The sequence below is a fragment of the Aquarana catesbeiana genome, linkage group LG01, assembly GCF_042186555.1.
Source record: "Aquarana catesbeiana isolate 2022-GZ linkage group LG01, ASM4218655v1, whole genome shotgun sequence".
Lineage (NCBI taxonomy): Eukaryota > Metazoa > Chordata > Amphibia > Anura > Ranidae > Aquarana > Aquarana catesbeiana.
This window is the reverse complement of record NC_133324.1, coordinates 106,172,469-106,187,481: the sequence shown is the minus strand read 5'-3', so window position 1 is coordinate 106,187,481 and position 15,013 is coordinate 106,172,469.

Here is a 15,013-nt window from a genome sequence, read left to right as displayed (position 1 = left end):
CTCGTTTTAAATATCATTGTTATTTTGCACTTATATATGAATTTATGTTGTTGTTATTTTTATGTAGTGCTGCCTTATTGATTTGTTTTCTCTGACCAGCTTCCCTGTCCCTGCTGAAGAAAAGCATGCCCACAACATGGTGCTGTCACCACCATGTTTCACAGTGGGGATGGAGTGTTCAGTGTGTTCAGGGTGATGTGCAGTGTTAGTTTTCCGCTACACAGTGTTTTGCTTTTAGGCCAAAAGTTCAATTTTGGTCTCATCTGACCAGATCACCTTCTTCCACATGTTTGCTGAGTCCCTCAAATGGCTTTTTACAAACTGCAAATGGAACTTCTTATGGCTTTCTTCCTGCCACTTTTCTATAAAGGCCAGATATGTGGAGTGCATAACTAATAGTTATCCTGTGGACAGATTCTTCCACCTGAGCTGTAGATCTCTGCCGACTCCTCCAGAGTTACCATGGGCCTCTTGGCTGCTTCTCTGATTAAAGCGGGGTTCCATCCAAAAGTGGAACTTCCGCTCATCGGATTCCTCCCCCCCCGGTGCCACAGTTGGCAACTTTCAGGGGGGAGGGGGGTGCAGATACCTGTATAATACAGGTATCTGCACCCACTTCCAGGAATAGACTTCCGTGGGAGTCACGCCCCCTCCCGCACTCCCCCGCTGTCTCCTGGGAAACACACAGGCCCCAGGAGATAGCGGGGACCATTGAGAATGCGCAGCGCGAATCACGCATGCGCAGTAGGGAACCGGGAAGTGAAGCCGCAACGCTTCACTTCCTGATTCCCTCACTGAGAATGGCGGCGGCAGCACCCGAGGACCGAGGGACGGTTCGGTCTCGAGTGCCGACATCGCTGGACCCCGGGATAGGTGAGTGACCTTATTTTAAAAGTCAGCAGCTGCAGTATTTGTAGCTGCTGACTTTTAAAATAAAATTTTTCGCGGGAATCCCGCTTTAATGCTCTCCTTGCCCGGCCTGTCAGTTTAGGTGGACGGCCATGTCTTGGTAGGTTTGCAGTTGTGCCATACTCGTTCCATTTTTGGATGATGGATTTAACAGTGCTCCGTGAGATGTTCAAAGGTTGGGATATTTTTTATAACCTAACCCTGCTTTAAACTTCTCCACAACTTTATCCCTGACCTGTCTAGTGTGTTTCTTGGCCTTCATGATGCTGTTTGTTCACTAAGGTTCTATAACAAACCTTTGAGGGCTTCACAGAACAGCTGTATTCATACTGAGATTAAATTACACACAGGTGAACTCTATTTACTAATTAGGTGACTTCTGAAGGCAATTGGTTCCACTAGATTTTAGTTAGGGGTATCAGAGTAAACGGGGGTTGAATACAAATGCACGCCACACTTTTCAGATATTTATTTGTGTAGCGCCCTGCTCCTTTCGATTAGGCGCTCGCATGTAAATATGTAAATTTAGTTGGTTGTGCAGTTCCCACTGTTGCCAGTAGGTGTCACTGGTACCATGGGACAGTGTGTGAATAACAACTTAGTGAAACTTTAATGAATATTCTTCTTTCAGAAACAGCCAGTGGGAGGTTCCTGCCGCTGTGAATTCTGGGAGAGAGTATTTATGGGACAGATGCCATGTGCTAGGAGGAGTTCTACCTCGTGGCCCTCCAGGCTGGAGGGCTGCGTCACTGCAGCTGTGCAAGTAGACCCAGAAGCCTGTCTGGGGCCTACTACCGCAGAGGTGGTCTTTAGGCTGTCTTGCCTGCTAGGAAGAAGCCGAGCCAAGCTGAGGAGATCCAGGGGAGGACCCTTGCTGGAGAGAGCCAGGATGAAGGCTGGTCTCTCAGAAGGGCCTGGTAACCTACTTGGAGGACGCACCTATCTCTAACCTATCCTTACAGTACTGCCGGGTCGGCTTAAAGGTTCTGGTACTATGAAGAAGCTGCTCTGCAATTCAATCAAGGTAACTAACTGTCTGGCTGCTAAGTTTGTGAGAGAGACTTATCCAGGCGTATGCTGGCTGCTAAGCCTGTGAGAGAGGCTTGTTCAGACATCTTGCAGGTTGCTAGATCTGTGGCAGAGATCTACCCAGCCATACAAGATTTAGAGAGAGAAAACTGTGTTTTGTCCTCTATTCTGAAGAGTCTGTAAGTGATCTGCTGCAAAAAGGTATCTGCAACTCCCCTTCAACCTCTTTACTGCTACTTCTTTCAAGTTGTCTTGTAATAAAGTATTGTAAAAAGAACTAAGTGATTGGTGCGTACATTGGTGGGCGCAAGGCCCAATATAGACTCCAAGTTCCTGATGTGATGAAACTACAGGTAAGGGGTGATGGCAACAACCCGATTTAAATCAGCAGCTCCTTCGGGGGTCAATGCTACATTTGTAAAAAAAAAATTGAAAACTATTTATCATTTTTCTTCCACTTCACAATTATGTGCCATTTTGTGTTGGTCTATCACATAAAATCCCAATAAAATACATTTACGGTTTTGGTTGTTACATGACAAAATGTGGAAAATTTCAAGGGGTATGAATACTTTTTCAAGGCACTGTAAGTGGTGCCGGAAGAACCATATACTGTAGTTGAGCCAATAAGAATTCTATGAAATTATAACAGGTTATGGCCATCTTTAGTATGTTTTGGCTCAGTTTCCACACATGCATCTTCATAGCAGTACTTGATACTGTTTCCTGTAAATGACATAGGAAAATATTAAATATCTGTATGTTTCACCACAGACCTAGCTCACACAGCTTATTAGACCACCAGGTTTGCCCACTGACTGGTGACATGAGCAGTCTAGGAATGTGGCGGTGACTTTAGTTTCAACACTCATAATGACTAAGCAATATCAGTTAAAAAGAACAATATATTTGTAGCAGCAAGCTAGTGAATGGTTCTATGGAACATGTAAATGAAAATATAAGTCTCATATTCAGTTTAAAGTGGAATTTAACAATTATGATCAAGATTGAAGCAAAATGCAATTATTTACATTAAGCCACAATATTGCCAGTTTTTTGGATGCCTAAAAGCAAAACCTCTGAAGCACAATTAACAAGAGACCTGGCTGCTGGTAACGTTTATGTTTTCCTAATTGTTTTCCCTTAGGTATCTATGTCTGCTTTGATTCAAAGCCAAGCTCTACCTACCATACGAGGACCCAAAGCCAGATTGTTGTTAAATGTTTTGGTCCAGTATCAGATGGACAAGGGCAAGAATTATTTGTAATGTAAAGTACAAGCTCTTGAAAAGTTTGCTCAGGAGGTTTCCCTGGTTCACTGTGTGATTCGGAAAAGTTAAACCTCATGTTTAATCTGCTTATATTTTGCCTTCCCTGGTTACTCTTTCCCCCTTCAACGTGTTATTGAAATTTGTAAATAAAAAAACCTTTGAATTTTCATTACATACCTTATCTTAGATCCAGTGATGCTAATACTAGGTCTCTGTATCTCTATGCAAAGCAGGCAGATCATTGTTTGAAGGAAGGAGCATGTGGGTAGGACTAACTGAGTGGCAGCAGGGCCGGACTGGCCTACCGGGATACCGGGAAATATCCCGGTAGGCTGGCTGCACTAAGTACCGCTGGGGCCGCTCGCTGCCTGTGTCAGCAATCTAAAGAGCAGCGGCGGCCACCGCTGCTGCACTATGCAATGGCTGTGCCTGTGTCACTGGTCACTGTCTGTGTCTCCTCCGTTCCGGCGCGCCGCCCACCACACTCATCATCTAGACGAGTAATATGCCTCTGTCTGTGTGGCTGAGGGGGAGGAGAACGCCGTGCTGCTTCATTTTTGCCTTCATGACTCGTCCCGTGCGGCGCCGCCGCGCCAGCACCGCCCACTATCTGCACGAGGAGAAAAGAAGTGAATGGCCGGCCGTGCAGCTGCAGCACAAGAATTAAGGTATTAAAAAAATCTCTCGCAGCCACTGTGCCCATTAAACGCTGCCACTGTACCATCAAACGCAGCCACTGTACCCATAAATTGCCACCACTGTGCCCATTAAACGCTGCCACTGTGCCCATCAAACACAGCCACTGTACTATCAAACGCAGCCACTGTACCCATAAATTGCCACCACTGTGCCCATTAAACACAGCCACTGTGCCCATCAAACGCAGCCACTGTACCCATAAATTGCCGCCACTGTGCTCATTAAGCGCTACCACTGTGCCCATCCAACGCAGCCACTGTACCATCAAACGCAGCCACTGTACCCATAAATTGCCACCACTGTGCCCATTAAACGCTGCCACTGTGCCCATCAAACGCAGCCACTGTACCATCAAACGCAGCCACTGTACCCATAAATTGCCGCCACTGTGCTCATTAGGTGCTACCACTGTGCCCATCAAACGCAGCCACTGTGCCCATCAAACGCAGCCACTGTGCCCATCAAACGCAGCCACTGTACCCATAAATTGCCACCACTGTGTCTTATCTATATATAATGCACTCTTTAAATGTGCTTTAAAATGCATGGTTTTCCATTTTATGAACAAGAAAATAATGACGTTATGATGTTGGGCTGGTATAATAATGCTATGGGGCTGGTATGACATTTTTTCCAGGGCTGGTTTTCATTCCCAGTCCGGCCCTGAGTGGCAGTATTTTAAAATGAATGGTTAGAAGTACAGCAATGTGGTGATAATCCCAAGTAATCATATGTAAAATAAGTCACTCTACAGGTATGTGACAAGGCAATACAGTAATAGGTGGTAATGTAAGCGCTTACAGGTGGTAGTATACTCAAGGAATGCTCTTTAAACGGGTCCCTTTGGCCAATTTAAAGTAGCCTCTTAATAGGGTGTTGTGCTGACCTCCCCAATTTACAGCAGTCTCTGGGGATTTTCTGGACCATCTCTAAACTGTCCCTACCTGTCAGGAACCTTTTCCTGTTCTAGGCCTTCCTTTTTGTAGCCAGTGTGTGCACTGTCCTTGCCTAGATACTTCCCACACTGCTGGCACCCAGACTGACCCAACAAGGATAATATAAAGCCTAGCCCACCAGGCCCCAACTATGACTACAACATCACTTTTTAGGTGGAATGGAGCTTTAAAAGAAACTTTGGCCTCAAAAGAAAAAATAAAACCTCTATCCACCCCAAAGTTCCTACATTCCATGTCCAAGTTAAACAAAGCACACTTGGACATCCAAAGTTTAGATCGGTCTGTAATACAATCCACGTTCCTTGTAATTGGCTCATGAGCCACACCCAACCTCTTCTACTTTACTGTTGGCCCATAACTAAGATAAGTTGCCTGAGTAAGCAATAGTAAAACAGAAGAGCACCTTGATGCAGACATACTCAATAAAATTCAGAAGAAGATCAAGTGCAGGTCAAATGCACCTGTAAAGAAACACAGAAATGTCTCAAACTGACCTCAGTTGAAAGCTGAATGGATCTGAAAGCATGCTGCATTTGCCCATTTACACAATCTATTAATATCATATCTTTTTTTCCAGACACAAATTTTAATTTAGTTTTGGAGAAGGACAGGACTTACTAATACAGGAAGATACAAACAGCACTAAAAACTAGATATTTCACACTTTACTAGGAAAGGTTTGTGTAGCTCTTACTCCCACAGGACCTGCTTGAAATTTGCCCAGGTTTTTTTCCCAGTGGATTGCACCCAGCCAGGCACACAATCTCAGCCACACTTTTCTTCAATAACCAGTCTCAGGGTGTTCTTTTTGTTGTTTATTTTTTATTTTTGAAGAACTTGGGTGGGGTTGAGGGAATTGAGTTGTATACTCCAAAAAGAGATATATGTACAGTGTGGAGATGCAAAGCCATGTCACAGGTGCATATGAGCAGTGTATGCCTGATTTTGGTAGGTTTGCTAATTTTACACCTGTGTGCTGGCTTCATAATCATCCCAGGAATAGAGGTCAGTGCTCATCCTTGTAGACAGCTCCGCCCGGCAGACAGGAGGTCTGGCCTAGGAGTCAGGAGGGAGCCAGTGGAGCACAAAACTGCAAGCACAGAGGTGCTGAGCGTCAGGTCTGGGGAAGACAGACCAAGGCCTAAGGTGACAGGCCTGAGCAGGAGTGCTGCGTTTTTAACTAGGAAGGCTGAATGCTGTTTGTTCTGAAGCAGGACTGTAATGCTGAATACCCTTGCGAGGGAATCTGCTGTTTATTTTTGAACTCTCTGTTTCTTTTGAATAAAAATGGGCTGCCATGCCCTTGAAAATGCAGTCGGGACTGACACAATTTCTTCAATTCGCATTCACCACTAGAGCTTAATCACCCCGGATCTTCACAACAGCTAGAGGACAGTGAAGTCTTTTCTTATAGCAAACTGTGAACTTGGCTTTTATTAGAAGCAGTTAACAGCAGACTTCTTTCTCTAGAGCAATAGGAGCAGAATGCCTTCACAAGGAATCAGCTAGACTGAGCTCTTCAGGACACCAGCCAATGTCCCCTTTAACTAAAACACAGCTAACTCTCACAAGAGTGGTGGCAGCAGCCCAAAGGTCTCTAAGATCTCTCGCAGCAGTCTCTGGAATGCAAAGAGAGCTATCAGACTTGCAGCACTTGAGAGCACTGAACTGACCCAATTATTCAGCAGCACTGGCTACAGTCAGGCAAGCTAAATTTACATAACACAATAATTACAGCCACACTGGTTACAGTGAGGCAAGCTAAACTACCTAACACAATAATTACAGCCACACTGGTTACAGTGAGGCAAGCTAAATTTACCTAAAAAAAACACACCCAGCTCCACTGAACACAGTGAGCCAGCACTAAATCTAACTAACCCTAGGATGTATCTAGGAGGGTGCTACATTTGTTATTGTTGTATTTTTCCTCTTTGGAATGAATACACACTGACACCATAGCAAGAAGTAAGGGGAAATCTTATTAATAGGGACACAGAAATAAAGACTTGAAACTGGTTGTAACTCCTTGCAATACTTTTTGTTCTGGGGAACGAGGTCACCAGGATGAAGCTAAAAAAAGTTGGCTTTAGATACACTTTCTAAACCTAAGAAAAAATATGGTGTTCTGCTCCGCTTTTATGTACTTTTTTTTCTTGTATTGTACTGCATTAGGTTGTTAATTTTCATTAGTATACTGATATCTAGCAACGATTTTAGGCCATTGCAACTTGTTTATTAATGTGATTTTGGTATCTTCCTCTGTCCTCCCCTTCTGTTTTAGTGCTAGTTAATTTAGTCCTAGCTAGACCCTCCCCAATTTTGCCATATTCCCTCAGTCAGTGTTACTTTTCACAGAAACAGGGCTTAGAAAGGTCATTGTTTTCTTATGGTTCAAAAGACTGAAAAAACATTCTCTGTACAGCAATTACAGCATTTAGGAAGTAATTGTGTTGGATTCAACTTCTGTGTCTTATGAGGAGATGAGCTGTCTGTGGGTAGTGCTCATTCAGCAGGTGACCATACTGTCCAATGTATAAAGTGGCATTTGAAACAGATATGGAATACATTACAGCTCACCAGTTCTTAGATGTGATGGTTATTTTTTTTTCTTTATTTTCACCTGGTGACCCCGGAAGTGTGTAATAAGTATGTGGTAACACACTTATTCTTCTAGGGCAGAGGTTTCCAACCCTTCTAAACAAAGGGCCGGTTTTCTGTCCTTCAAACTTTATGGAGGCCGCACTGTGGCCGGAGGGAGAAGAAAATGTCCTGGCATCAGTGGTAGTAAACAGTGCTCCATGATTGGTATCAGGGGGAGTAATAGTGCCCCATTGTTGGTATCAATGGGAGGAATAGTGCCCCATCATTATATATATAGTATGATGAACCACAGAAGGGAAATTACTTCACCTTCAATATGTTGCCAACATCCCAAATTAATATAGAAGAGTAGGAACCCTAGAAGGGGACGCCTTCTAGGGTTCCTACTCTTCTAGTGCCCCATCATTAGTGTCATTGGGAGGATTAGTGCCACATTATTGGTGTTAATGGGAAGAATAGTGCGCCATCATAGGTGTCAATGGGAGGATTAGTGCCCCATCATTGGTGGAATAGTGCGCGGTTATTAGTGTTAGTAGGAGGAATAGTGCCAAACTGTGGGTTTCAGTGGCAGGAACTATGTTAGCAACAGGGGGAAAAATAATACCCCAAGGGCCGGATAAAATTGTCCGATCAATGTCCGATCGTGTGTACGCGGCATTAGAGTTTGTTGCATCAAACTTCTAAATTACTGGCAGCCCCTCTATTATAGGCAGGCATACCACCCTGGGTAAGTCTTTTCTAAAAAACGAGGCTTGTAAATGCCTACAGTGCCTTGCAAAAGTATTCACCTCCCTTGGCATTTTTCGTGTTTTGTTGCCTCACAACCTGGAATTAACATGGATTGTTTGAGGATTTGCATCATTTAATTTACAGAACATGCCCACAACTTTGAAGATGTTTTTTTTTTTATTATTATTGTAAAGCAAACAACAAATAGGACAAAATAACAGAAAAAGTCAATGTGCATAACTATTCACCCCCTAAAGTCAATACTTTGTAGAGCCACCTTTTGCGGCTATCACAGCTCCAAGTCGCTTTGGATAAGTCTCTATGAGCTTGCCACATCTTACCATTGGGATTTTTGCCCCTTCCTCCTCGCAAAACTGCTCCAGCTCCCTCAAGTTGGATGGTTTGCGCTTGTGAAGAGCAATCTTTAAGTCTGACCACAGGTTTTCTGTTGGATTGAGGTCTGGGCTTTGACTAGGCCATTCCAACACATTTACATGTTTCCCCTTAAACCACTCAAGTGTTGCTTTAGCAGTGTGTTTGGGGTCATTGTCCTGCTGGTAGGTGAACTTCCATCCTAGCCTCAAATCACACAGAGTGGTACAGGTTTTGCTCAAGAATATCCTTGTATTTAGCACCATCCATCTTTCCCTCAACCCTGACCAGTTTCCCAGTCCCGACTCCTGAAAAATATCCCCACAGCATGATGCTGCCACCACCATGTTTCACTGTGGGGGTGGTGTTATTTGGGTGATGTCATGTGTTGGGTTTGCACCAGACATAGCATTTTTTTTATGGCCAAAAAGTCCAATTTTAGTCTCATCAGACCAGAGCACCTTTCTCCATACATTTTGGGAATCATCCACATGCCTTTTCGCAAACTCAAAATGTGCCATTTTGTTTTTTGCAGAGAGTAATGGCTTTCTTCTGGCACCTCTGCCATAAAGCCCAACTCTTTGGAGCGTACAGCTTATTGTCATCCTATGTACAGATACTCCAGTCTCTGCTGTGGAACTCTGCAGCTCCTCTAGGGTTACCTTAGGTATCTGTGCTGCCTCTCTGATTAATACCCTCCTTGCCTGGTCTGTGAGTCCGTGAGATTGATGTGCGGCCGTCTCTTGGCAGGTTTGCTGTTGTGCCATGTTCTTTCCATTTGGTTATGATAGATTTGATGGTGCTCCTAGGGATCATCAAAGACTTGGATTTTTTTTACAACCTAACCCCAACATTGTTCCCTTACTTGTTTGGAGAGTTCCTTGGTCTTCATGGGAGTGTTTGGTTGGTGGTGCCTCTTGCTTAGGTGTTGCAGCCTCTGTGGCTTTTCAAAAAGGTGTGTATATGTAATGACAGATCACATGACACTTAGTTTGCACACAGGTGGACATCATTTCACTAATTATGTGACTTCTGAAGGTACTTGGTTGCACCAGAGCTTTTTATGGGCTTCATAACAAGGGAGGTGAATACATACGCACATGACAATTATCAGTTTTTTATTTCTGAAAAATAGTTTTATGTATATATTTTTCTAATTTTACTTCACCAACTTAGACTATTGTGTTCTGACCCATCACATATAATTCAGATAAAAAACAAACATTGAACTAAAGGCTGTAATGTAACAAAATAGCTAAAAAGCCAAGGGGGGTGAATGCTTTTGCAAGGCACTGTATTTAGGGCGAGCTTCAGGCCGGTCACGTGATTCGTGGCCGCTTTACAGCTCCGATACATGGATACAGTAGGAGGGGCTGAGATCTCCCTCTGACGTCAGCTGGCGAGGTCACATGGCCGCTCAGCCCCTCCCACAGAAGCCCTGTCTTGGAGCTGTAAAGCGGCCACAAGTCACATGACCGGCCTGAAGATCGCCCTAAATAGGTATTTGCATGCCTTGTTTTTAGAAAAGCCTTACGCTGGGTGGTATGTCTGCCTATAATAGAGGGGCTGTCAGTGACCATTGTAAGTTTTATATTTATACTAATAGAGGTGGGCGGGGTGGAGACAGAGACACAGAGACTGAGCTGACAGGCAGGGAGGGAGGGGGTGAGGGGGAGAAAGGAAAGCAGAGAGGAGAGCTGCAAATGACAAAGGGATGGAAACTGACCACGGTGGTCAGGGCTCAGCAGCCCTGATTATTGTGGTCAGTGCAGAGAGGGGGATACAGGAAGTGTCAGGATCAGCCAGGTTTTTTTACAATTTAGAGGGGGTCAGATTACACAGCACAAGCAGTGTGCTGTGTAATCTGCTTTAACGGACCAGGGTCTGAAATTTTTTTTTTTGGGGGGTTAACAAACACTTTACCATAAATCATGGGGCTTAATGAATTAACTTGTGTATGGCATTCACCTTGATAAGAATGCCTGGCACTCACCATGGCATTCACCCTCGCAGGCCAGATTTAGTGCAGAATGAGACATTACTAATGTCTTCTTTAAACAGAGCTGGCTGTATGCACTGTTTGCTGTGTGTGTTTACAGGTCAATGTTAATGCTGGGCAAGACGTTATTCATGACTTCATCAAACACATTTAGCTGTATACACTGTTTGGATTATTTATCACCCACAGGCCAACATTAGTCATTTAAGGGCACCTCATGGTGTTTATCAACCAAAGAAGTATATTTTCCAATGGCTGAAAATGTAAATTTTCCATTAAAAACATTGTGGCTCTACAGTGGTAAAAAAGCATCTAATAAATGAAATTCCTTGGTGTACTATTATGGGAATCAATTAGTGTTTTTTAAGTGATTTTATAAAGATAACTATAGAACTCTTAACATAAAACCGCAAAACAAAATGGTCAATGTTTTCTCTCACATAAGGCAGCCAAAATACAATAAAGCATTTTTCCACAAGCAGGTGACATATGTGTGAAAGCAAGTGGAACTACAGTTATTAGAAATTTCATTTCTCACAACCGTAAAAGTTAGGAACAGACAGTGTCACCTAGGGCCCACCCACACCATGACAAACTGAAGTCTATTATTTTCAATAGGACCGGTTAACATCAGCACACTGTGCAATCTATGCTGGGTCAAGATTGAATATACTGCACAAATGCAGCATTAAGGAAAATAAAATATATATTTTGGATTTTGCTGTAGAAAAAAAAACCATATCAATGCAACACGTTAAAAAAACCCATATCATAACACACTTAGCGTGATGTACAAGGCGTGAATCCAGCCTAAAAATGCATCATGTCCCTAACTGGATGACATGTATTTAGCTAATATACATACAGTCCAATGAGGGCATCAAACAAATGTCCAGGAGTACATGGTAATTTGAAAGGGTAAGTATGGCCAAAGCTTTTTTGGCCATACTTCCCCTATGGGTCACAGGACTACAGTTCAGGGCATGCAGCCCAGGCTGGAGAAAGATCCAGACTTTACAGTCTGGATCCACCCACATGCCTGGATCGGCAGCTGGCTCAACCTCTCAGCTGCACCACTGGAAGACTGAGCCAGGAGCACCCTCCCCTCCCCAAGCCAGCGTTCCAGTGAGCATTGGAGGGGCAGAGCAGAGAGCCATTGACTGACAGTCACAGCTCTCTGCTCGGAGCGGAGGGGAGAACTGAGTGATCAGCAGTGTTTGATCGCACAGTTCTCACTCCAGAGTCAGTGGGGCACGCTTCTCTTTTCGGCCAATTGGAAAACGGGTCTCAGGATCCGCTTCCCGATTGTCTGGGTGGAGAATCAGTGTGACAATAGCGAATATTCATTCGCTAATGTCATACAACTGGGTGGGCTCAGGGCACAGTGTTCTGCACCTCGGGCCCACTCTTTTTTGAAGCCTATTAGAGCCTCTCAAAAAAAAAAAAACATTGGAATCCATGCGTCCTGCATTACGGACCGCCACTGCTGTACAGTATAGCTTCCAGGTTTTATTGTCAAAGCTTATTTGAACAAGCTGAAGTTAGAAGCTGATTGGCTACCATGCACAGATGTATGAGATTTGAGATCCAGTTTTTGGCCCCTTTCACATGGGTGCCTCCGTTTTGCAGAATCCGCTTGCTCAGTGGGGAATCACTGCGCTAATCGGGGGGGGTCTGTTTCCGCTCACTGTGCAGAGCAGAGATGGACATAGTTAATGGGGAAATCCGGTAAAAATGGACCGCCAGTCTGTTTTCATCCAATCCTATCTGATCTGCCAGGCAAATGGAAAATAGGATCACCATCCATCTGGATTTTGCAGGCAGGATCGGATCAGATAGCGACGGATGATATCCGCAGCTCCATATGGGAGAGTGCAAGGTCCGCTCAGGTCAGCATGAAAAACTGACAGGCAGACCTGATCAGACAACCCATGAGAAAGGGGCCTTAGTAAATCTCCCCATTGAGTAGAGTCCAGTGAGGAACACACAGGATCTAAACCAGTGGTGGTGCATCCATTAAGGGCACACGGGCGCCGCCCCTTCTGTCACGCCACCCCCCTCTGAATAGAATGGATAGATTCAAGCATAGCAGAAGAGACGCACAGGAGGACAGAGAACCATGGAGGACACAGGAGCCGTTGCCTGACCTGCTGCATGTCCCACAGCTTGCTGCCGTCACCCGCCACCAGGATGGGGTATGTGTGTGCTGGTCAGATGGTGAGCAGGGGGGGTTCACAGAGGCTGCATATTATGGGCACAGTGGCTGCATATGATGGGCACAGAGGCTGCATATGATGGGCACAGAACCTGCATATGATGGGCACAGAACCTGCATATGATGGGCACAGAACCTGCATATGATGGGCACAGAGGCTGTATGATGGGCACAGAGGATGTATATGATGGGCACAGGCTGTATGATGGGCACAGGCTGCATATGATGGGCACAGGCACTGCATATGATGGGCACAGTGGCTGCATTTTATGGACACAGTGAGGCTGCAATTGATGTTTTTTTTTCAGTATTGTTTTGAATTTTTCGGTTTGTTTGCACCCCCCCAAAAACTTTTGAGCACCAGCCGCCACTGATCTAAACAACCCCATTGTGAAGGTATACACAATAACCATTTGGCCTTTCTTCAATACTGTGGATGAAGTTAAGCTTTAATTTGTTAATCAAGTCCAGACTTGGGCTAAATACAGCTCTAGGGCAACATCCAGCTCTTTGACTGACCCTATCTGGCATTCTTTGGTTGACCCTATCCAGTATGCCTCTCTGAGCCTGTTATACAGTAAATGTTGATATCCATGTAGTGGGAGACCATGCCTAGAAGATGTCCTAATGCTCTCTCACCATTCTCCTACCTGGCTAACTTCTTCCTCTGGTAGAATCTGCATGCTGCAAACCCCAGGAGCCGTGCACCTGTTCTATACTCCAGGTCAGGATCTACAGAAATCCCTGCTGTACTGATCTGAGGCTCTCTCCTTCCAGTCACAGTGCTTTTCAGAGAGCACTTGACAGCACTTGAATTGCTTCCTCACTGCCTCATTTACCCTATAAAGCCACACTACCATGCTGCAATCCCATACATTGCACACGATTGCGGTGCTGCCCCATTAAACTCAAGGGCGAGTTTGATGACTGATGACGCTTGTCAAACTCTGAAGTCCAAGTTATAAATGGAACAGCCACAAAGCACACCATCGGGTCCATACTATATGAACAGCCCTGTAAGGGCAGGTGTTTTTTTTTTTTGGAGAAGTGAGAATGCTAGCATCCATGCTAGCTGTTAACTCTGCAGCAGTTGAGGGGTACCAATTTTTCAGGTCTTTTAAGGACTCTGCAAATCCCTTCTAAATACTGCCATTTACAGTTGAAGTGAGATTTTATTAAACAGGACTATAAGTTCAACCAAAACTGATGAAAATCTAATGTCTTCCACTGTATTCCATTGACCCCAGTGGCAAGATTTTATTTTGCCACCAACCACCTGTAAGTCTTAACCTCTTGGCACCAGCTGCACACAAATGCGGTCTCTCAGTGGGTGAGCGTTGGCGCAGAGTGGCCGCATATTTGCGTGCAATATCACAAAAACAGCAGTGCTGAGAGAGCACGACCTGCACGCTCATGGCACAGTTACCGAGCGGCTAAAGGAAAGCTCCTAGTCACAGCGGTCACCTGATCATAAACCCAGCCTCACCTCCCGGCATCCTAAAGCCCTCAAAGGGGTATTGAAATTCATCTGGTTCAGCAGGAAACCACCCAGTTTTGGTTGGTGTTTACCACTCTGTTTAACAGAAACCAGTTGTTAGATTACAATAGCAGGGTGGAGATCGCTTCTGTGAATGTGGGAATCTGTCTTTTTGTTTTTGTTTTTGTTTTTTTTTCAAGATGCTGGTTGATTGAAAAAGAACTGTCCTTGTATACCCAGGTTTAAACCTCCTGCTATATTCAACATAATTTATAAATAAATAAATTATAAAGTAAATTAAATATCTAACATGGGCTGTCCAGAGGTCCCAGTTTTCTGGGGACAGTCCCCGGATTGGGGACGCTCTCCCTGGATGGAATTTGTCCCCGGTTTTGTCACCGAATTGGCGCCGCAGCAGCCATGGCACTATTTTCGGCTGCTCAGTCCCAGGCGCTTCCGCAATTTAGCTCCGGCCTCCCGGGAGTCGGGCTGTATCGCCTGTTGCCCGTCCCATCAGCACTTCCTGGCTCCTCCCTCACTCTGCCGCCTGTCCAATCAGACACTTCGCCTAAAATTGGTGTCCGCCCAACCCTGCCCACACTCCAGCCTCCTGCATGCAATGCATGGATTGTGCTCAGCCTACCTGTGAAAACCAGCCTGAGAGGGGAGGCATAATTGGTGAGTGAGCCATCCGCTCCATGATTGTGCAGACTGGGGGAGGATTGTGCTGACTGGGGGGGATTGTGCAGACTGA